The sequence below is a fragment of the Musa acuminata genome, chromosome BXJ3-4 (assembly GCF_036884655.1).
Source record: "Musa acuminata AAA Group cultivar baxijiao chromosome BXJ3-4, Cavendish_Baxijiao_AAA, whole genome shotgun sequence".
Classification (NCBI taxonomy): domain Eukaryota; kingdom Viridiplantae; phylum Streptophyta; class Magnoliopsida; order Zingiberales; family Musaceae; genus Musa; species Musa acuminata.
In genome coordinates, this window is record NC_088352.1 from 18,747,006 (window position 1) to 18,769,869 (window position 22,864).

The 22,864-nt window shown below is 38.7% G+C and overlaps 1 pseudogene; it reads left to right on the plus strand.

Annotated features, from left to right (window-relative positions):
- The first annotated feature begins 256 nt into the window (after positions 1-256).
- Positions 257-22,864, plus strand: part of LOC135635345 (tryptophan aminotransferase-related protein 4-like) — a 75,849-nt pseudogene continuing 53,241 nt past the window's right edge.

Genomic DNA, 22,864 nt, shown 5'->3' on the forward strand with positions numbered 1-22,864 from the left:
ACCGACAAATAAAAGCGGCACGGTGTGCGGTGCGCATCCGCAAGGGGAACCCCGGTGCTCGTCAATGAAAAGCATCCCTTGTGGCCAGCCTGTGTGTGGTCGGCCCACTACTTACGCCTCTTTTCTCTCTCTCTCTCTCTCTCTCGCTCTCTTTTTTTATCTCGACCATTAACTGTATCTGTTGACTTTGGAGCTGTGAAATCACTGTACTTGTTTAAACTATGCGTGGTGACAGAGCATCTGCCTCTCTCTTGATTGTATTTTTGGGGCCCATCTCCACGAGTTATATTGTTTTTAACCAGTGTTCTTTTATAACTTGGTACATCATCGAATTAACTTTTGTATACTATTATATACTAATAGCGTTGGGTGACCGTATAAGGTCATGTGATTCGGTACCACCCATTCTATAAAAATAAAAATAACAGAAATTAATAAAAAAAAGAAAAACAAAAAATCAACCTGACCAGAATATTTAATCACAGGGAGAACAAAAACAAAAACAAAAATCTAAAATATTTAATCATTTATTCACCACAGCGAAGGGCGAACGCATCCCCGTCGTCCGGGGGGGGCCGTGCCTCTCCCGTTTCCCAATTCGTCTAACATCCCTCACTCCTATCGCTTTCGGCGAAAGATACACTTGATGGAACCAAGAAAGGGACAAAGGCTGCCGTTCGGGATGAACCTCCCGCTACTGCTGCTCCTTTCGTCCCTCTTCCTCAACCACTTCTTGTTAAGCTACCTCTCCATCATCTTCTGCCAGTACTCACAACTCCGCTGGACCAGCGCCGTCGCCGCTGAGGCCGAGGCCATCGCCGCCATCGACTGCTTCGGCCACGGTCGCACCTTCTTGGACGCCGTTACCGTCGGCAAGGGGCTTCCTGGGTGTGAGTGCAACACGTGCTACGGCGGCAACGACTGCTCCTTGCTCATGCCGGAGTGCCCTGCCGACGTTGACAAGTACGCCTGTGGGACGTTTCTGCAAAATGAATAGTATATTTCCATTCGGAGCTTCTTCTTGTTTCTCGTTACTAGTTAGTTTTTGGAAAAGAAATGAATCCACGCGATATTGCTCCTACAGCTTATCAGATTTCTTATCCATTAGGTTTATTTTGCTTCTCCTAACTCGAAGAATAAACGGAATAGAGGAAGTCTCGTGGCAACCCAAAAGACAATAAAACGAAAAGATAAAAGCGACAAAAACATCGAATTTACGTAGTTCGGTCAATTAACCTTGATCTATATCCACGGACGAAAGAGGAGCAAATCACTACTATAAAAATGGGACTATTACAAATGCCTTAGGAAGATGTTCCTAGGTCATAAAACATCCGAAAATACTAAACAAGAAAAAACTCAAACTATTTAACTAAGTGTGGACTTAAACCCAAAACAAACACTTAGGTTTTTCTTGTGGTGCTTCTTGTGGTGCATCTGACTTTAAAGCCAGGCCCTTATTTATAGTTCCAATAGGAGATAACAAGCTTGATTTTCCCGATGTGGGACTATGGGACTTGCCAAACTAACAAATCTCCATCTTGGCATGTCCCAACAAAACTTGTTCCACCTTCTTCATAAAAGCCCCAACGGGCAATCACCAATAATGAATACCAACCAAGTCCAAGCACTGCTTAAACTTGTAAACCGGAAGAGGCTTCGTAAGCATATCAGCTTGATTGTCCTTCGTATGAATTTTTTGAACAAAGACTTTTCCCTCAGCAATGGTATCCCATTTGCATCCAACAATTTTCTTACCCGAAGGCGGCTTTACAAGATCCCAAATTCTATTCTGATGGAGAGATTCAATTTCTTCATTCATCGCGATCAACCACTTAGCGGAATTATCACAAGAAACTACATCTGAGTAGGAAGTAGGTTCACCAACTTCACTTGTTTCTTCTACAACAGACAAAGCATATGCAACCAAATTTGCATATGGTGGTCGAATATTTCTTCGTGGTCTATCCTTAGCTATGGAATATTGCTCTTCCTCTTGATCCTCTGCATTAGTAGATTCGGGACCATCTACTGGCATTCTTTGAGTAGAAGAGTTCGACTTAAAAGAATTTGAACTATCAATCTCAAGCTTCGCCTGTTTCTGTGTACTATCAAAAGTAACATCTCTACTTATTACAAATTTTGAGGATTTGGGATCAGAACATCATAATCTGTATCCTTTCACCCCAGAAGCATACCCAAGGAAAATGCATTTTTTAGCTCGAGACTCTAATTTTCCTTCATTTACATGCATGTATGCTGGACACCCAAAAATTTTTAAATCAGAGTAATCAGCAAGAGTACCTGACCAAACTTCATCTGGAGTTTTAAAGTTAAGTGCTGCAGAAGGAGCACGATTGACAACGTAATAGGCCATATTAATTGCCTCTGCCCAAAAGTCCTTTGTCAACCCTGCATTTGATATCATACACCTTGCTCTCTCCAAGAGTGTTATGTTCATACGTTCGGCCACACCATTTTGTTGAGGCGTCATCCTAACAGTGCGATGCCGAACAATTCCTTCATTTTTGCAGAATTCATCAAAGTCACCTTCACAAAATTCCATGCCATTATCTATTCAAAGTCACTTAATATGTTTACCTGTTTGCTTCTCAATCAAAGCCTTCCATTGTTTAAAGGTTAGAAAAAACATCATTTTTATGCTTCAAAAAATAAACCCAAACTTTCTTGGAATAATCGTTAATGAAAGTCAATATATACCTAGCACCACCCTTAGACTGAACATGAGTTGGACCCCAAAGGTCTAAATGAATATAGTCAAGAGTACTTTTCGTTTTGTGAACTGTCGGAGAATTGAAACTGACTCTTTTCTGCTTTCCAAAAATGCAATGTTTATAAGAATCCAATGGCTCAGTACTTTGTCCGCAAAGTAGACCCCTTTTGCTCAATATGCTCAAACCTTGTTCGCTCATATGACCCAAACGCATATGCCATAATTTGGTGATGTCAGAATCAGACAATGATGATGATGAGACTACAATTGAGCCTGTGACAGTAGTTCCTTGCAAAATATACAAGCTACCATACCTGCAAGCTTTCATAACAATAAGGGTACTTCTAGAAACTTTCATAACTCCACCTTTAGTTGTGTATTTATACCCAAGGGCCTCTAGGGTGCCTAAAAAAATGAGATTCTTTTTTAAATCAGGAACATGCCTAACATTAGTGAGCGTCTTCACAATACTATCATGCATTTTAATTCGGATTATTCCTCTACCAACAACATCACATGCTGCATTATTGCCCATCAAAACAATTCCACAATTGCAAGATTCATATATGGAAAACAAATCTCTATTAGGACATATGTGATAAGAACAACCTGAATCTAAAATGCATTCATTTTTAGACCTCGTCCTGTCATCAGTAGCAGAGAAAATATTTCCAACATTCTCATTAGTTGCTACACTAGCTTCAGCGGATTCAGTAGTTTTCTCAATAATTTTTTCCTTTTGCTTTAATTTATTTTTTAATTTAAAGCAATTGGCCTTAATGTGCCTCATTTTATGACAATATCTGCACTCCAAATTTCTATGTCTGGATTTAGATCTACTATTGTCAAATTCTCTTTTATCCATTCTACCCCTGACAACTAGACCCTCAGCCTAATTCCCCCTACTTTCCCCAGTGACATCTCTGTCTATCTGCTCCTTAGATTTTAGTGCAGATTTAATTTCTTGATACGAAATTGTTTCTTTTCCATAAATCATAGTATCACAGAAATGCTTAAAAGATTGGGGAAGAGAACACAAAAGTAATAGGGTCTTATCCTCATCATCAATTTTTGCATCTATATTCTCCAAATCCATAACCAATGAATCAAACTTATCAAGATGTGAGAGTATAGATGTACCTTCAGTCATCCGAAGCATATACAAACTCTGCTTTAAGTAGAGACGATTCTCTATTGTCCTCTTCATATACAAGGCTTTAAGCTTGTCCCACATGCTCTTAGTCATAGTCTCCGTAGCTACCTCCCGTAAAACCTCGTCAGAGAGATTTAGAATAATGTTGGATAGCTCCCTGTAGTGTCAAATCAACTCCGTCTTGAACCAGAATGGCCTCCATCTTGAGTTGCCACATGCCGAAGTTGACATTTCTGTCGAATTTCTCGACAACAATCTTTGTTATTGTCATTAACCCAAAAATACTAAACAAGAAAAAATCCAAACTATAAGCCCAAACTATTTAACTGAGTGTGGACTTAAACCCAAAGTAAACACTTAGGTTTTTCTTGTGGTGCTTCTTGTGGTGCGTCTGACTTCAAAGCTCATGCCCTTATTTATAGTTCCAATAAGAGATAATAAGTCTGATTTTTCCGATGTGAGACTATAGAACTTGTCAAACTAACATTTGTCGATCATTATTAGTGTCGGTTTGGATATGGGCGAGGGGAATCACCACAAGGGTATGCTCCTCGCGCATGAACTATTTCTCTGTGCGAGTCCTCCTCACACGTAGAATTCGCGAGGAGCATACCCTCGTGTTGGTGATTCCCCCCGCGCATGAACTATTTCTCTGTGTGAGTCCTCCTCTAACATAGAATTCGCGAGGAGCATACCCTCATGTTGGTGATGCCCTTGCGCATGAACTAATTCTCTTTGTGAGGCCTTCTGGCACATTGAATTCGCGAGGAGCATACCCTTATGTGGTGATTCTCCGTGCGACTCCTACAACGTATCTGGTTTCTAAAGCACGACAAAGGGACCTACATGTTTTTATTCTCTTCTCGTCGTATACAATGCAGATTAAAAAAGTGTTTGAGGATGACGTTTGACATCCACCTCAGGATGTAGTCACTTCCTCTTACATAATACAGAGGTCCCCCAATCAATATTTTGTTAGTTGCCTCTACGGTTCACGTCGGGAGTGCATTTGATTAAATAAAATTGATGAATGTTTGGCTGGATTAGTGTTGGACCAAATGGGTATATATTGTTAGAGCTAGCCCCAGGAAATTTACCACAAGGTAATTTTGGGAACCCAACAAGACAATAAAACGGAAAGAATAAAAACGAGACAAGAACACCAGAACACTAGATATACGTGGTTCGATCAATTGACTTTGACCTACATCCACGGACGAAAGAGGAGCAAATTACTACTGCAAAAGAGGGACAATTACAAATGCCTTAGGAAGATGTTCCTAGGCCATACAACACCCGAAAATACTAAACAAGAAAAACCAAACTATAAGTCCAAACTATTTAACTGAGTATGGACTTAAACCAAAGCAAACACTTAGGTTTTTCTTGTGGTGCCACTTGTGGTACTTGTGGTGCATCTGACTTCAAAGCCCAGGCCCTTATTTATAGTTCCAAGATGAGACAACAAGTCTGATTTTCCCGATATGGGACTATGGGACTTGCCAAACTAACAAATATCCACCTTGGCATGTCCCAACAAAACTTGCTCCACCTTTTTCATAAAAGCCCCAATGGGCAATCACCAACAATAATGAACACCAACCAAGTCCAAGCACTGCTTGAACTTGTAAATCGGAAGAGGTTTCATAAGCATATCAACTGGATTGTCCTTCGTATGAATTTTCTGAACAAGGACCTTTCCCTCAGCAATAGTATCCCATTTGCATCCAACAATTTTCTTACCCGAAGGCGGCTTCACAAGATCCCAAGTTCTATTCCGATGGAGAGACTCAATTTCTTCATTCATCGCAATCAACCACTTAGTGGAATTATCATAAGAAACTACATCTGAGTAGGTAGTAGGCTCACCAACTCCACTTGTTTCTTCTGCAACAGACAAAGCATATGCAACCAAATTTGCATATCTTTGTGGTGGTCGAATATTTCTCCGTGGTCTATCCTTGGCTATGGAATATTGCTCTTCCTCTGGATCATCTGCGTCAGTAGACTCGGGACCACCTACTGGCATTCTTTGAGTAGAAGAGTTCGACTTAAAATAATCTGAACTACCAATCTCAAGCTCCACCTGCTTCTGCGCACTATCATTTGTACAACTAGTAGAATCCTCTTTGGAAGATAACATAAATAATTCATCAAAAGTAACATCTCTACTGATTATAAATTTTGGAGATTTAGGATCAGAACACCATAATATGTATCCTTTCACCCCAGAAGCATACCCAAGGAAAATGTATTTTTTTAGCTCGAGGCTCTAATTTTCCTTCATTTACATGCATGTATGCTGGACACCCAAAAATTTTTAAATCTGAATAATCAGCAAGAGTACCTGACCAAACTTCCTCCGGAGTTTTAAAATTAAGTGCTGCAGAAGGAGCGCGGTTGACAACGTAACAGGTCATATTAATCGCCTCTGCCCAAAAATCCTTTGTCAACCCTGCATTTGAGATCATACACCTCGCTCTCTCCAAGAGTGTTCTGTTCATACATTCGGCCACACCATTTTGCTGAGGCGTCATCCTAATAGTGCAATGTCGAACGATTCCTTCATTTTTGCAGAATTCTTCAAAGTCACATTCACAAAATTTCATGCCATTATTTGTTCGAAGCCGCTTAATCTGTTTACCTGTTTGCTTCTCAATCAAAGCCTTCCATTGTTTAAATGTTAGAAAAACATCATTTTTATGCTTCAGAAAATAAACCCAAACTTTCCTGGAATAATCATCAATGAAAGTTAACATATACCTGGCACCACCCTTAGACTGAACTTGAGCTGGACCCCAAAGGTCTGAATGAATATAGTCAAGAGTACCTTTCGTTTTGTGAATTGCCGGAGAAGTGAAGCTGACTCTTTTCTGCTTTCCAAAAATGCAGTGTTCACAAAAGTCAAGTGGCCCAGTACTCTGTCTGCAAAGTAGACCCCTTTTGCTCAATATGCTTAAACCTTTTTCGCTCATATAACCCAAACGCATATGCCATAATTTGGTGATGTTAGAATCAGACAATGATGATGACGAAACTGCAACCGAACCTGTGACAGTAGTTTCCTGCAGAATATACAAGCTACCAGACCTACAAGCTTTCATAACAATAAGGGCACTTCTAGAAACTTTCATAACTCCACCTTCAGTTGTGTATTTACACCCAAGGGCCTCTAGGGTGCCTAAAGAGATGAGATTCTTTTTAAAATCAGGAACATGTCTAACATTAGTGAGCATCCTCATAATACCATCATGCATTTTAATTCGGATTGTGCCTCTACCAACAACATCACATGCGACATTATTGCCCATCAAAACAATTCCACAATTACAAGATTCATATGTGGAAAACAAATCCCTATTGGGACACATGTGATAAGAACAACCTGAATCTAAAATTCATTCATTTTTAGACCTCGTCCTATCATCAATAGCAGAAAAAATATTTCCAACATTCTCATCAATTGCTACACTAACTTCAGCGGACTCAGTAGTTTTCTCAACAAGTTTTCCCTTTTACTTTAATTTATTTTTCAATTTAAAGCAATCAGATTTAATGTGCCCCATTTTATGATAATATCTGCATTCCAAATTTCTATGTTTGGATTTAGATCTAGATTTAGATCTACTACTGTCAAATTCTCTTTTATTCATTCTCCCCCTAACAACCAGACCTTCAACCCGATTCTCTCTACTTTCCCCAGTGATATTCCTGTCTATTTGCTCCTTAGATTTCAGTGTAGATTTAATTTCTTGATACAAAACTGTTTCTTTTCCATAAATCAAAGTATCACGGAAATGCTTAAAAGATTGGGGAAGAGAACACAAGAGTAACAAAGCCTTATCCTCATCATCAATTTTTACAACTATATTCTCCAAATCCATAACCAAAAACTCAAACTTATCAAGATGTGAGAGTATAGATGTACCTTCAGTCATCCGAAGCATATATAGACTCTGCTTCAAGTAGAGACGATTCTCCACTATCCTCTTCATGTACAAGGCTTTAAGCTTGTCCCACATGCTCTTAGTCGTAGTCTCCGTAGCTACCTCCCGTAAAATCTCGTCAGAGAGATTTAGAATGATGCTCGATCGGGCATTCTTATCCATACCCGCAAGCTCTTCTTTTGACATATCATCTGGAATGCTCTCAGCTCCCTGTAGTACCAAATCAACTCCGTCTTGAACCAGAATGACCTCCATCTTGAGTTGCCACAAGCCGAAGTTGACATTTCTGTTGAATTTCTCGATAACAATCTTTGTTTTTGTCATTGTTGCCAAAAGATCCCAGAACCAGGCTCTGATACCAGTTTGTTAGAGCTAGCCCTAGGAAATTTACCACAAGGTAATTTTGGCAACCCAACAAGACAATAAAACGGAAAGAATAAAAGCGAGACAAGAACACTAGAACACCAGATATACGTGGTTCGATCAATTGACTTTGACCTACATCCACGGACGAAAGAGGAGCAAATTACTACTGCAAAAGAGGGACAATTACAATGCCTTAGGAAGATGTTCCTAGGCCATAAAACATCCGAAAATACTAAACAAGAAAAACCAAACTATAAATCCAAACTATTTAACTGAGTATGGACTTAAACCAAAGCAAACACTTAGGTTTTTCTTGTAGTGTCACTTGTGGTACCTGTGGTGCATCTGACTTCAAAGCTCAGGCCCTTATTTATAGTTCCAAGACGAGACAACAAGTCTGATTTTCCCGATGTGGAACTATGGGACTTGCCAAACTAATATATATATATATATATATATATATATATATATATATATATATATATATATATATATATATATATATATATATATATATATATATATATATATATATATATATATATATGCATCACTTTTTGTTATCCTCAGCTCTTTGTCTCTTAGGTAATTCTTTCAATTTACATAATGTTGCTAAAGAGGATAATTGGCAGTTTGGAGACTAAAATACAACTTGTTGTGCTCTCGTTCGTATTATGTGATATTTAGCCAATTACAAGATTCATCTGAAAACTAATCAAGCTGGTAGTTGTGACAGTATTTTACAATATGCATGGTTAATTTTAAATGCATGATATGGGTCTTCTTCTTCTTCTTCTGTATGATTTCGAGCCCATCTAAAAGATCATCTCCGTCCTGAACAGCACAGCTACGAATTGGTACTATGGCGTGCCACATTTATATGTTAGGAAAAATTTTAGAAGACAACACTTTTTATTATAATTATTTTTATAATATTGCATTTAATTGGAGGACAAGTGAACGCATGAGGCTGCTAACATTGTAGGATGGAAAGAAATAGAATTAGATTATCAAATCACTTTGACTGATCTTTGGTTGGATCTTGATGGCATAAAGAGAGAAAGAGAGAGAGAGAGAGAGAGAGGAAAAACCTTGGCCTAATCGTTTTTTTTTTCTCTCTTGTTCTATCAATTATTATGAGCAGTGGTGATCCGTTATTTTTGGAGCCGTATTGGCAGCAGCATGCTGCAAGCAGTGCAATCTTGGTCTCTGGATGGCACCGTATGAGCTACCAAACCACAGGCGACAACTTCATCTCCTTGGAGCTGGAAAGGCATATACGCCTCCATAAAGCTGTCAGGAACGCCGTGACTGATGGAAAGTTCATTGTCTTCGGATCCGGATCCACCCACCTGATCAATGCTCTGGTTTACGCACTCTCCCTCCACAATTCAACCTCGTCCACTCCTGCACACGTTGTTGCCACCGTGCCCCACCATCCAGTAAGTTCTTCTCCAACTTGCCCTCTTTAAACTTGTGGCATGATATAAATCAAGTCTAGCGTCACATATGGCTAGGCTAAATGGCACATGGATGTGTGGAAACCAACACTCTATTCTAAAATATTTAGCTGCTGCATGTTCCTCTTCTCGGCAACATATCAAACGCTTAGCATTGTACTTGTCGCAAAGTGTCAATTGTTCTATAGTGGGTGAGATTTCTCGATCCTTAAACTTAGTCATCGAAAGTTGATGGTATATCTTCATGTTGATAAAATCCTAGGGTTTTATCTAAGAAAATAGATAAGGAATTGATCGTTTCGAGAGGATCAACCTTCTTTTGATCGTTTCGAGGGGATTTACCTCCAAGTTGGCCAAACACTTTAAGTTATATTTTATTATTTTAGAAAAATAACCAAAGATATTAAATATTTATATAGTTATTAATCCTTAGCCAACTAGGACTAGGATTTCTAACAAAAATAAAAATAACGATTCCTAAATTGTTATATTAAAAGATTCTTAACATAATTAAGAAAAACTCAAAAACTCCTATCATAACTAAGAAAAACTAAATAGAAAAATAAAGATTAATATAAAATTCCTAAAATCAATCACTCCTAAAATTAAGGAATCCTAACTTAATTTTAGAAACTCCTAAAATTTCTCGCCTCTCCAAGACAGCCTTATCCTCAAGGTTTAGTAGCAACGAATTTTAAAAACTTCTCCAATGCTTTGTAAGGCTTTCAAGTAGCATCTTCAATTGGTAAGTTGGCTCATTAAACAAGCACATTATCATTGAACAAGTGCCTTAGTGTTGGGATATCTATGGTGCATCACAACACGTCGATCAATCAAGTAAGGCCTCCACTTATTGACTACATAAACAGTAGCTAACATCTCCTTCTCATAAACAGATAAACTTAGATGAGATGAGAAAGTGCCTTAGTAGTATAATCGATTGGATGACCTTCTTCCATTAGTACAACTCCAATACTCGCTCCAAAAGCATCATAATTAATCACGAATAACTTGTTAAAATTTAGTCTAGTGAGAACTGGTGTAGTAGTCATTACATACCTAAGAAAAATAGAAGCTTGAGTTGCTTCTTCTGTCAACTTAAATACATCTTTCTTTAAAAGTGATATAAAAAAAAGTACTAATTTTGCCATAGTTATTCAATAGTAGTAAGAAATCCACGAGCAATTCTTGGACCTGCATAACAAGCTTCACTTTGGAACACTTACTATCACAAATTAAAATTCACCCATCAGCAACCTTCACCTCGAACTTATCACAGCGTTCAATGCGATAGGCCAATCACGCAGCAACCTTGCTATCTATAAAATTGTTGGTACTACTATTATCAATTAAAACAGTAATAGACTGATGTTTCAAAAGCTCTTTAACTTTCATAGTTTGAGGATTATAGTAGTTAGCTAATGCATGAACAGTATATGTGATAGGTTTAACAATCTCATCATTATCAGTACCTTCATGATAAGAGTCCATAGCCTCAATCTTTTATTCCTCCTCAATTGGTTCCTACTCTACTTTTCATCACAATGCCAATACAATCCCTTTATTGATCATTCTTTAAGTTCCTTTTGGATTAGTATTTTAAAATTAATTTTGATTAAGAATATGATTGGAGTAGTTGACTTGCTAGTCACCTGTTTATTAACACTCCTAGTTTGATGATTTTTTATGTTAATTTTTTCTTTATGCAATCAGGCAAAAGAAATTATAGCTGTTATAGTGCGAGGTTAGCGAGCCTTAACTTTATAACGAATGTTTGAATTAAGACCTTCAATAAATGTTCCCACTAATTATCTTTCAGACCAATCTTTAGCATAATTGGATAGTCGTTTAAATCGACTTTGATACTATAATATAGTAGAAGTTTGACGAATCTTGGTAAGTTGCCCATCAACATTCTTATATTTGCATGGTCCAAAATGAATAAGAAGTCCTTTCTTGAATACTCCCATGAGGGAACTACATGATAGGTTTTATACTAATCATACTATTCAATAACATCCCTATCTAGTTGGATTGAAGCTATTTCCACTTTAGCATCTTCTGGAGTTTATGAAAGCGAAATAAAATTTCTACTCTAGAAATCCAACTGGTCGGATCTCCATCTTTTCATCTAGGAAATTCTACTTTCATGCAAGAAGCCATTATCATGCCCTTGGTAACGTCTTCCTATGAATTTAGATCGGTCAGGTTGTTTACTTGTAGAAGTCGAACTTCTATATTGTTGAATTTTGCTAAAACTCTCAAGCAAACTCCTTTTGAAATCATTGAGAGTTTCTTACAGCTTGCTCTCAATTTTTGCTTCAAGACTTGAAATTGAGCTTTCATACAATTGTCAATAGTCATTGTGTACTTGAAATTGAGCTTTCATACAATTGTCAATAGTCATTGTGTATAATTGTAGATATGTAATTCTTAAGTTTTGTTTTTGATTTCAGGTCAAGGGCATGAGCACTGCTTACTTGGTGTTCAAGGTGAAATCGTTGTTGGCAGTGTGGGCATTAGGGCCTGTGGTAGTGTCGGAGAGGAGAATGAGAGAACACTGAAGAAGCACCACAAGAACTTTAGGAATGCCGAGAAACACTTCTCTGATATTGGTGATACCAGATGATAAAACTCTAGGACTTTATCTAAAAAAATAGATAGGGATTTGATCGTTTCGAGGGGATTAACCTCCTTTTGATCGCTTCGAGGGGATCAACCTCCAAGTTGGCCAAAGATTTTGAGTTGTGTTTTATTGCTTAAGAAAAATAGCCAAAGGTATTACATATTTATATAATTATTAATTCTTAGCCAATTAGGATTAGGATTTTTAATAAAAATAAAAATAACGATTCCTAATATGCTATATCAAACGACTCCTAGCATAATTAGGAAAAAGTCAATAACTCCTACCATAAAAAATTAAATAAAAAAATAAAGATTAATATCAAATCCCTAAAATTAAGGACTCGATTAAGGAATCCTAACATCCAGCTCCTATTAGCTGTTTACTCGAATAATTTTTTCTCCTTTCATAAATCTTTATGAAATAATTTTTTTTCTATTGACTTTCTCTCTAACTTCTCATGGATTATGAGAGGTGATATGAATATTATTTCTTCTACAGATGACAAAATCAATAGTCGACCTTTCTCTTTAATAGGATCTGTATTATATTTTAAAGACTTCTTATTTCATATTGGTTTGCTTGATTTAGGATTTTCAAGGAATCACTTTACTTGGTGTAACAATTGTTTTGGAAAAAAAATCTAATTTATGCTTGCTTGGATTGTGTGTTTGCAAATAAATATGGACTTCTTTATCTAAAGATTTCTTGATTTTTCACTTACCTATAACCCATTCTGACCATTCTCCCATTCTCACCAAGGTTGGTCATCGCATTGTTAAGCATTAAACCCTTCGTCCCTTTCTTTCAGAATCGAGAATAGCAAGATTCATAATATCATTCATTCTGCCTTTACAAATCACGAGAACCATCCCTTAAATCCCCCTCCATCAGAGTCCTGTTTCTCTTGGTACTTTTTTATCCAACTGGAATCAACTTAGTAGTTCCAAACTGGAGTATTCCATCAAGAGTACCCTTAAAGGAACTATTCGATTTTGAACACAAAGATGCCTCCAATTCTTGCTCAGACTCTCAGAGGCTCAGACTTCAATCTCTTTATCATAAATCTATGATCCTAAATAGACAACTTCACCTTAAATGGTGGTCTCGCCAAGTTCAATGGCTTAATTTGAAAACAAAAACATCAAATTCTTTCACTGAATGACTTCTTTTAGACATATCAAGAATCAGATTTCTTGAATCATTGATGATAACATCAGCTCTCTCAACAATTCAGAACAAATACTTCACTCCTTTGCACAATGGTACTTTAACCTTTGGTCTTCCACAAATTCCTCGTAGTCTGATTGGGATCTGTGCGCCACAAATTCCTTTAGACATATTGCCCCCCACCCTACACTGCCCTCTTCATCCCATCAAAGCTTATATAAGGAATTCTCTTTAGAGAAAATTCACGGTTGTCCTCCTTCAAATGGGCTTGGGCAACGGATATGATATAGAATTCTTCAAACCTTTCTTGTCCTCAAGACAGCCACGCTTGAGTCCTTCTCTTCTTTTCACACATCTAACTCCCTGCCCTTGAGCTGGTAGAAAACCCATATGGTTTTCATCTCTAAAAAAGATAACCCTTCTCATATTAAAGAATTTTGTCCTATAGCTCTTTGCAACGTTATTTATAAACTTCTATCAATATTCCTTGCCAATAGACTCGAGCCTTTTCTTCATCACCTAGTCAGTCCTAAGCAGTCCATGTTCGTTCAAGTTGTAATATACAGGACAACATCTTTATAGCTACGAGTTAGTATATATCATGTCTAAATCAAAAAGAAAGAACCTTCTTATCCTCCTTAAACTAAACATTGAGAGATGATAGAACCCTTGCAGATTCTAAGCTTGAGGTTGATCTTTTTAAGGGATCGATCTTCTTGGAATTCTATAGGAGTTCTTTTCTCCAAATTACTGTTTAAAGGCCGTAGAAAAACTTCATCTATTGCTTAAGAAAAGAGAATGAATACATGACTATTTATAGGGCTTCTAAACCCTAACTCTCATTAGGACTTCTAACCAACTCCTAATGAGACTCATACTCAAGATTCCTATTCCTTTACAACTCCTAATGATTCTCTAAGAAATAACCTTCTAACCTTAGCCCTAGGGGCTGCTTCCTATGTGAGTTACCCCTTTTGCCCTCAACCCTAACCAACTAGCCCAATAAAAGGGGCGATGGCTAGGAAGCCCAAAGGCTCAAATATAAACCCTGGCCACTCTTCTTTATAGGATAGAGGTGGCTAGGTGAGGTTTATTATAATCTCACAGGGTTTTATTAGCTACTTTTTGGTTGAGTAGGACCCAACCTGACTAGAGTCCTATCAAGCCCGCCCTCTCCAAATCAACCTTGTCCTCAAGATTGAGATTCCATAAACTCAGGGAACCGGGTCTTCAGCTCCTCATATGATTCTCATATGGCATCTTCAAGTGGTAAATTATTCCAATGCACAAGTACTTTAGTAGAGGTACGTCGACGATGTATCACGATCCTACGGTCGAGGATGGCTTGTGGTTGGGCTTGAATAACTCCATCCTCAGTGGTATTGGGCAGTTGGATCTAGGATGACTCTTGTTATCCCAACTTGGGCTTCAGTCTTGACACGTGAAAGATAGGGTGAATTTTGACATCCTCAGGCAATTTAAGTCTGTACGCCATGACTCCAATACGCTTTGTGATCTGATAGGGCCTATAAAAATGTGGGGATAGCTTCATGGAGGCTCGAGTATTGATGGAGAGTTGCTTGTATGGCTGTAGGCGAAGATAAACCCAATCTCCTATAGAAAATTCTCTTTCGCTTCGTCATGTGTCAGCTTGCTACTTCATTCTGGCTTGATCAGTAGAGATTATCCTTTAACAATTGCAGGAGTTTGTCTCTATCAATCAATTCTTGGTTAACCTGATCTACCTTGGCCGAGCCAATTACATACTTTGGAATCACAAGGGCCGGTCGATCATACAGTGCTTCATAAGGGGCACATTTTGTAGATGAATGATATGTAGTATATACCACCATTCAGCCTAGGGAAGCCATTTTGCCCACTCCTTTGGCCAGTTGCTGGCGAAACACCAAAGGTACGTCTCTGAACACTTGTTTACTATCTCTGTTTGCTTGTCAGTTTGTGGATGATACGCTATGCTCATCTTGAGTTTGGTGCCTTGTGACTTAAATAACTCAGTCCAAAATTTGCTGGTAAAGATCCTGTCACGATCACTTACAATGGACCTTGGCATCCCATGTAGTTTAACAATATTTTCTATGAAAATCTAGGCAATACTAGCAGTAGTGTAGGGATTTTACACAACACAAAAATGAGCATATTTCGTAAGTCGATCAACCACCACGAGAATTATGTTTTTACCTTTAGAAGGTGGAAGCCCTTCGATGAAGTCCATGAAGATGCCAGTCCACATCGAGTCCGGTATGAGTAGTGGTTGTAGCTTCCCTAGACTTGCCACGGTTTCCCCCTTATGCTGTTGACATACATTACATTGTGCCACATATTCAACAATAATTTTTTTCATCACTCTCCAATAAAAATTTTGCTTCACTCTTTTGTTGGTTCTTAGGAATCCGAAGTGCCATGTTGAAGGTGTGGAATGCATTTCAGGCAGGATGATTTTGATGCAAGGGGAGTCAGGTATAAGGACAATGCGACCTTTGTAGCGTAGATCCATCGAATCCCAAGTGTAGTGGGCTATTGCACTTGGATCCTCCAATTTTTTTATGATGTTACTGATCTCTGAATCCTTCTTCCATTCTTTCCTAATGTCCTCGAGGAAGCTGGTGGTAGGAAGGGAGATGATTGAAGACTTAGCTTGCTCAAGTAGCCGTGAGATTGCATCTGCAACAACGTTTTCTTTCCCTTTTTTGTAAATAATTTCATAATCAAATCCAAGAAGTTTGGTTACCCATTTTTGCTGCTTAAGGGATGATATCTTTTGTTCCAAAAAGTACTTGAGGCTTCTATGGTCGGTTTTAATTTAAAATCGTCGGCCGATCAAGTAAGGTCTTCACCTTGTTACTACATGCACAATAGCGAGCATCTCCTTATCATATATTGACATATTTTGATGAGACGGAGATAATGCCTTGTCGGTGTATGCGAGTGGTCGACCATCTTGCATAAGAATGACTCCAATTCCAACTCCAGATGCGTCTGTCTTAATGATGAAGGGTCGGTTGAAATCTGGCAGTACTAGCACCGGCAAGGAATAGGGGCTACAACTTGACCGAATCACCCCTGGTTTAACCATCTTTTTTACGATCTTTTCAATTTCATCCTTCTGGAGGTGAGGATATTGGTACGACCGAGTGTTCACTGGTAGCTTGCCCGGAACGATTGGAATTCGATGGTCATGTTGCCGAGTAGGAGGAAGACCGCGTGGCTCAGCAAAAATGTCGACAAATTCAACAAGTAATTGGGCAAGATTTTGATCTTTAATTTCTATTTTCTTCCTCTCTAGTTGCTATTGGAGATGCATAAAAAATCCACCATTTACCTTGTGTAAAACTTTCTCGATTCGTTGGGTCGAAACAGTGGTTACGTTGCTTCCGCACTTCACGCGTAGGATGATCTATTTGCTTTGCAGTAGAATTTCATAATTAATTTGGAAAAGTTCCAAGAGATATCACCTAGCATCATCAGTTATTCTATACCAAGCACGACCTCATAGTCATCAATTGGTAGGAGGAAGAAGTCGATGGTAATTTCTTTGTCTTACAATAATAGTTTCACCTGCGAACATCTTTGGTCACACTTTAGTATTCTTCCGTCGGTGACCTTTACGTCGAACTTGCTGCAACCTTCGATGTGGAGTGTCATCTGAGTAGCAACCTTACTGTTTATGAAGTTATTAGTGCTGCCCGTGTTGATGAGAACAGTGATTGGTTGTTGTTTTAGAAGGCCTCCAACTTTCATTATTTGGGGGTTTGAATAGCTGGCTAGTGCATATACCATAAAGTCGGTCGGTTGTGGCTCTTTTTCTACATCTTCTTCATGTTCAAGGCTCTCTTCTGAATGTTCAATGACCTCTTCTTCTATTGGTTCAATCACAAGAAGTCCCCCTTTTTTACAGCAATGCTCGCGGCTCCACAGCTCATCGCAATGCCAATATAACCCCTTCGTAGATCACTCCCAAAGCTCTTTTCTTGTCAACCTTTTTGGTGTAGGGGCTCGACTAATAGTAGGGGGTCTGAGGGCTTCGATATTGCTGGTCGGGGAGTGACTCTAGTCCTTTGGGCTTCATGGTTCAATCGCTCCTCTTGAAGTCATGCGAAAGAGATGGCTGTCATAAGTGTGTACGGTTGTCGCGCTTTAACTTCTCTCGGATCTTTGGCTTCAAGCCCTCAATGAAGGTTCATAAATAGCTGTTTTTTAGACTAATCACGAGTTTTATTAGATAACCTTTCAAACCTGGTTTAGTTCTCCTGAATGGTGGAGGTTTGTTGGATCTTTGCTAGTTGTCCGTCAATGTTCTCGTAATCGGTTCATCGGAAGCGGATCATCATTCCTTCTTTGAATTGTCGCCATGAGAGGACTCCATGAGTGTCTTTAAAGCAGTCAAACCACTGTATGACATCCCCTTCAATATGTATAGCCGTAATTTCCACTACAGATGCGTCCGTGGTTTTGTGGTATCGAAAATATCGCTCCCCGCGTGAGATTCAACTAATTGGGTCTCCTTCTTCCCATCTAGGGAAGTCCACCCTCATGCGTGGATGGTAGTGATCGATCATAGAGCCTCCCCTCTCTTGGAAGTCATCCCTTCGGGCTTGGTGTGATTGGTTAGAGCTCTCTCCTTGATGTGATTTCTTCGGGCTTGGTGGATGGCCCAAACTAAGTTTGGTAAAGAGAATTTGAATATTATCCTCCATTCGCGCCTCGAAGGCTTCAAATTTAGGATTGATTGCATCATTCGATCCCATAGTATATGCCTCCAAATCTATAATGTTAATATCTCTCTTTTGTTGTCGGGTTAAAGGCATGTATAGGTTGAGGTTGAAGGGGTTGGTGGATTGGTGGATGTAGGCTACGGTTTAGGCTTGTTTTGTGGTTGTTTTGGGTGCAGTTTGAGGGTATGGTTTAGTAGAGTTTTAGGGCTGTGATGGTAGTGTATGAAGGTTAGGAAAGAAGTTTTAGATCTGTGGTAGATGGCAACAAAGGTTTGATAGAAATCGGTGGAAGTTGCTGCAGAAAGGTGTTGTCTTGTATGAGCAGAATTGTCGTCGAAGAAACAACGATTTCTCGATGAAAATTTTAGAAAAAATCATGAGATTTGAGGAGAAAATTTGAAAGCAAAATCTCGGTTTATATAATAGCAAAGATGACCAATTTAATCAATAAAATTTTGGTAGTATAATAGTAAGAAAATTGGTGCAAGTTACGATAGCAGAATTCTTGTCGAAAAATTTCAATAGTTTGCGATGAAATTTACAGCAATGTAAGAACGTTTTTAGAGATGAATTCTTTAATAGATCAATCTTAGATGGAAGCCAAGATGATCTATGAAGTGTATAAGAAATTTTGTTCAAAAAAAATTGCAAATAGATCGGTTAACGCAATAATATGCGACTGAAATTTTCTACAGCAATCCTTTATTCGTAAAGATGATAACTTTTACGACGAAAGGAATTCACAGCACGGGATAGATAAGAAGACATCTTCTTGGTATTTTGAATGGAAAATTACAGCAGCAAAAGGTATTAGTGATAAGAGAATACCAAATCTCTGATGCAATTGGAGGTGACGACAATAGAATGATTTGATTTACGATAGAAGATGAAGATGGAGATGGCGACGTCAAGAGCAATTATGGAAATTGCTTTGCTGGTGGTGGGCGGCAGGGATGGTAGCAAACGCAACAAGATCGCTGCTTTGATACCAGATGGTAGAACCTTTGTAGATTCTAAGCTTGAGGTTGATCTCTTTAGGGGATCAGCCTCCTTGGAACTCTATAGGGGTTTCTTCCTCCAAATTGCTGCTCAAAGGCTACAGAAAAGATTAATCTATTTGCTTAAAAAAAAAAATGAATACATGACTATTTATAGGGCTTCTAAACCCTAACTCCTAATAAGACTTTTAACCAACTCCTAATAGGACTCCTACTCAAGACTCATATTCCTTTTTAACTCCTAATGCTTCTCTAAGAAATAACCTCCTAACCCTAGCCTTAGGGGCTGCTTCCTAAGTGAGTTATCCCTTTTGCCCTCAACCCTAACCAACCACCCAATAAAAGGGGCGACGGCTAGGAAGCCCAAAGGCCCAAATATAAACCCTAGCAACTCTTCTTTATAGGATAGAGGTGACTAGGTAGGGTTTATTATAATCTCACAAGATTTTATTAATTACTTCTTGATTGAGTAGGACCCAACCCTACTAGGGTCCTATCAAGAGAGCTTTTGATTTATTGTTTTGGGATGCCATTCAAAGTTACCTTTTGCTTGTGAACTTTCTTGCAAGATTTGTGGATTGGATCCAATCTTGTATCTCTTTTTTTTGTCATTCTAAATGGTTCCTCCTCCAACTGTTTCAAGGAAAGCACAAGAATTAGGCAAGGTAACCCTCTATCACTATACCTATTTATATTGGCTTGACAGATTCTTTTTCTCTAATTTCCTCCTATGTAAATCATAAGCTTATATCCCCCTTCAACCTTAAGGGCATTAGGGTCTCCCATATGCTATTGCGGATGATCTGCTTTTGGGATTTCATGCCACTTGCAAACATTCTTAAGATTCTTAGCATCTTGTAGAATCTCACAAACCATATAATTAACCTTAAAATATCCAACAAATACTTTGCTAAACACTGTCCCCCCTCTACTAAACACTTAATTTATAATGCTTTATGTATCAAGGAAGGTGCTTGGCCCATAAAATACCTTGGAGCTTTTCTAACATTGGGTCGTCTCTTTTCTAGCGGTTAGAGTTGTTTTGTAGACAAAGTACTTTCTAAAATTCAGGGGTGGTATAAAGGTCTAATCTCCCAAGCGGTTATTAACTCTATGACTAACTATATCCACACTCTTCTTCTTTTTAATTACAACATCTCATATTCAATTCTGAAACATATGACCCACATTGTCAGGAATTTCTTAGGGAATTATTTCTCTTGATTCTTGATGATTTTAGTTCTTTATGGGTTTATATTCTTAAAGCCATATACGGTGATCTTCACCCTTGGGTCGACCATTTCACTAAGTCTCTTCTTGGTCCGGCATAAGAACTAGTTTCCATAAAATCATAGGGGATGACAAGTTGACAAATATCTAAATTGACCCGTGGATTGATAATCTACCTATCAGCAAAAGGCTAACCTTAGTGAATGTAGGAGGAATGCATAGTTTTGTGTTTGTTACTTATTTCCTTGATGTTAACAGTTAGAACGATTCTATATTAGTTTCTCTTTTTCACCCTTTGCTACCTGAAAGGATTCGAAGGATTTACGTTTGTAGTCAACGACTTTTTGGGTTTGGCAACCCAACCCTATGGGCTTGTTGTCGTCGAGTGGTGCCTAACGATAGGATAATTTCATGTAGACCCCAAAATCAAGCATATTTTTAGTAACTTTCTTGGAATCATCTCCCCACATCTACCTTTTTTTACTTCCATTCTCCACCAACTAATAGATAATCATCTCCCCAAAATCAACTAATAGACCCCAAAATCAAGCATATGTCTACCATCTATATGAAGATTCTCCTTCCCACATCATATTTGAATGACTTATGGCCCTTTCGCTTTGGTTCCTCCTTCACGCTAGGACCATGTTAGAACCTTTGTAGATTCTAAACTTGGGGTTGATCTCTTTCGGGGATCGGCCTCCTTGGAACTCTATAGGGGTTCCTCCCTCCAAGTTGCTGCTCAAAGGCCGCAGAAAAGATTCATCTATTTCTTATGAAAAGAGATGGATTACATGATTATTTATAGGGCTTCTAAACCCTAACTCCTAATAAGACTCCTACTTAGGACTCCTATTCAAGACTCCTATTTCTAACCAACTCTTAATAGGACTCCTACTCAAGACTCCTATTCCTTTACAACTCCTTATTCTTCTTTAAGAAATAACCTCCTAACCCTAGCCGACCACTTCACCTCTTTAATAGGGGTCGGCTTAGGTAGGTTTTACATGAATGTCCATCTCAATTAGGACTCTCCAAGTTAGAGTCCTAACAAACCCGTCCTCTTCAAATCAGCCTTGTCCTCGAGGCTGACGATTCATGAATTTTGGGAATTTGATCTTCAAGTCATCATAGTTCTCCCAAGTGGCATCTTCTGTTAGTAGGTTTGCCCACTGTATTAGCAATTCTGTAGTGGATCGTCGTCGTCGAGTCATAATCCGTCGATCAATAATGGCACTTGGTTGAGTCTTAATTTCTCCTTGGGTAGTCATATTTGGTGGGCGGCTTTGGGCTGTCTCCAAGCACCTATTTACAACTTCTGTCTGACCGTCGGTTTGTGGGTGATATGCCATACCCCTTTTCAATTTAGTACCCTGGATATAGAATAACTTTGTCCAAAATCTGCTCGTGAAGATGCAAGTAGAATTTATCGTAAGCACAATTCGTCCCTTATAGTGTAATTCTTTTGAGTCTCAATTGTAATGAGCCATGGGGCTTGGTGCTTCCTCCAATTTTTTTATAATCTTACTAGTCTCTGAATCTTCCTGTCATTCCATCTTAATATCCTCAAGGAAGTCGCTAGTCGGAAGTGAAACGACCGAAACTTCAACTTGCTCGGGTAGCTGCGAAAGCGCATCTACAAATACATTCTCTTTCCCCTTTTTGTAAGTTATTTCATAATCAAATCCAAGAAGTTTTGTTACCCATTTTTGCTGCTCAGGGGATGTTATCTTTCGCTCCAAAAAGTACTTGAGGCTTTTATGATTGGTTTTAATTTGAAATCGTCGACCAATCAAGTAGGGTCTCCACCTCGTTGCTGCGCGCACAATGGTGAGCATCTCCTTATCATATGTTGACTTATTTTGATGGGAGGGAGATAATGCCTTACTAGTGTATGTGAGTGGTCGACCATCTTGCATGAGAATGGCTCCAATTCCGACTCCAGATGCGTCGGCCTCAATAATGAAGGGTCGGTGGAAATCTGGTAGTGTTAGCACCGGCGTCGTCGTCATAGCTGCTTTAAGTTTGTCGAAGGCAACGGAGGCTCTGTCCGACCATTAGAAGATATCTTTTTTCAGTAAGGAAGTAAGTGGTGCGCTGATCTCTCCATAGTTTTTCACGAACTTGTAGTAGTAGCATGTTAAACCTAGAAAGCCATGTAGCAATTTTATGTTCCTCGGGGTTGGCCAGTTTTGCATTGCTCCAATTTTGAAGGGGTCTACTGCCACACCTTCCTCTGATATGATATGCCCAAGATATTCCACCTTCTTTTGAAGAAAGCAAAAATTCATAGTGGTTGTTGTGTGTTCAAAAGGTGGTTTTCGGTATGTCTTCTTCGCATACTCGTATTTGATGATACCCGGTCGAAGGTCCAGCTTTGTGAAGATTTGTGCTCCCTTTCATCTAGCAATTCATCTACTACTGGAATAGGGTATTTATCCTTGATG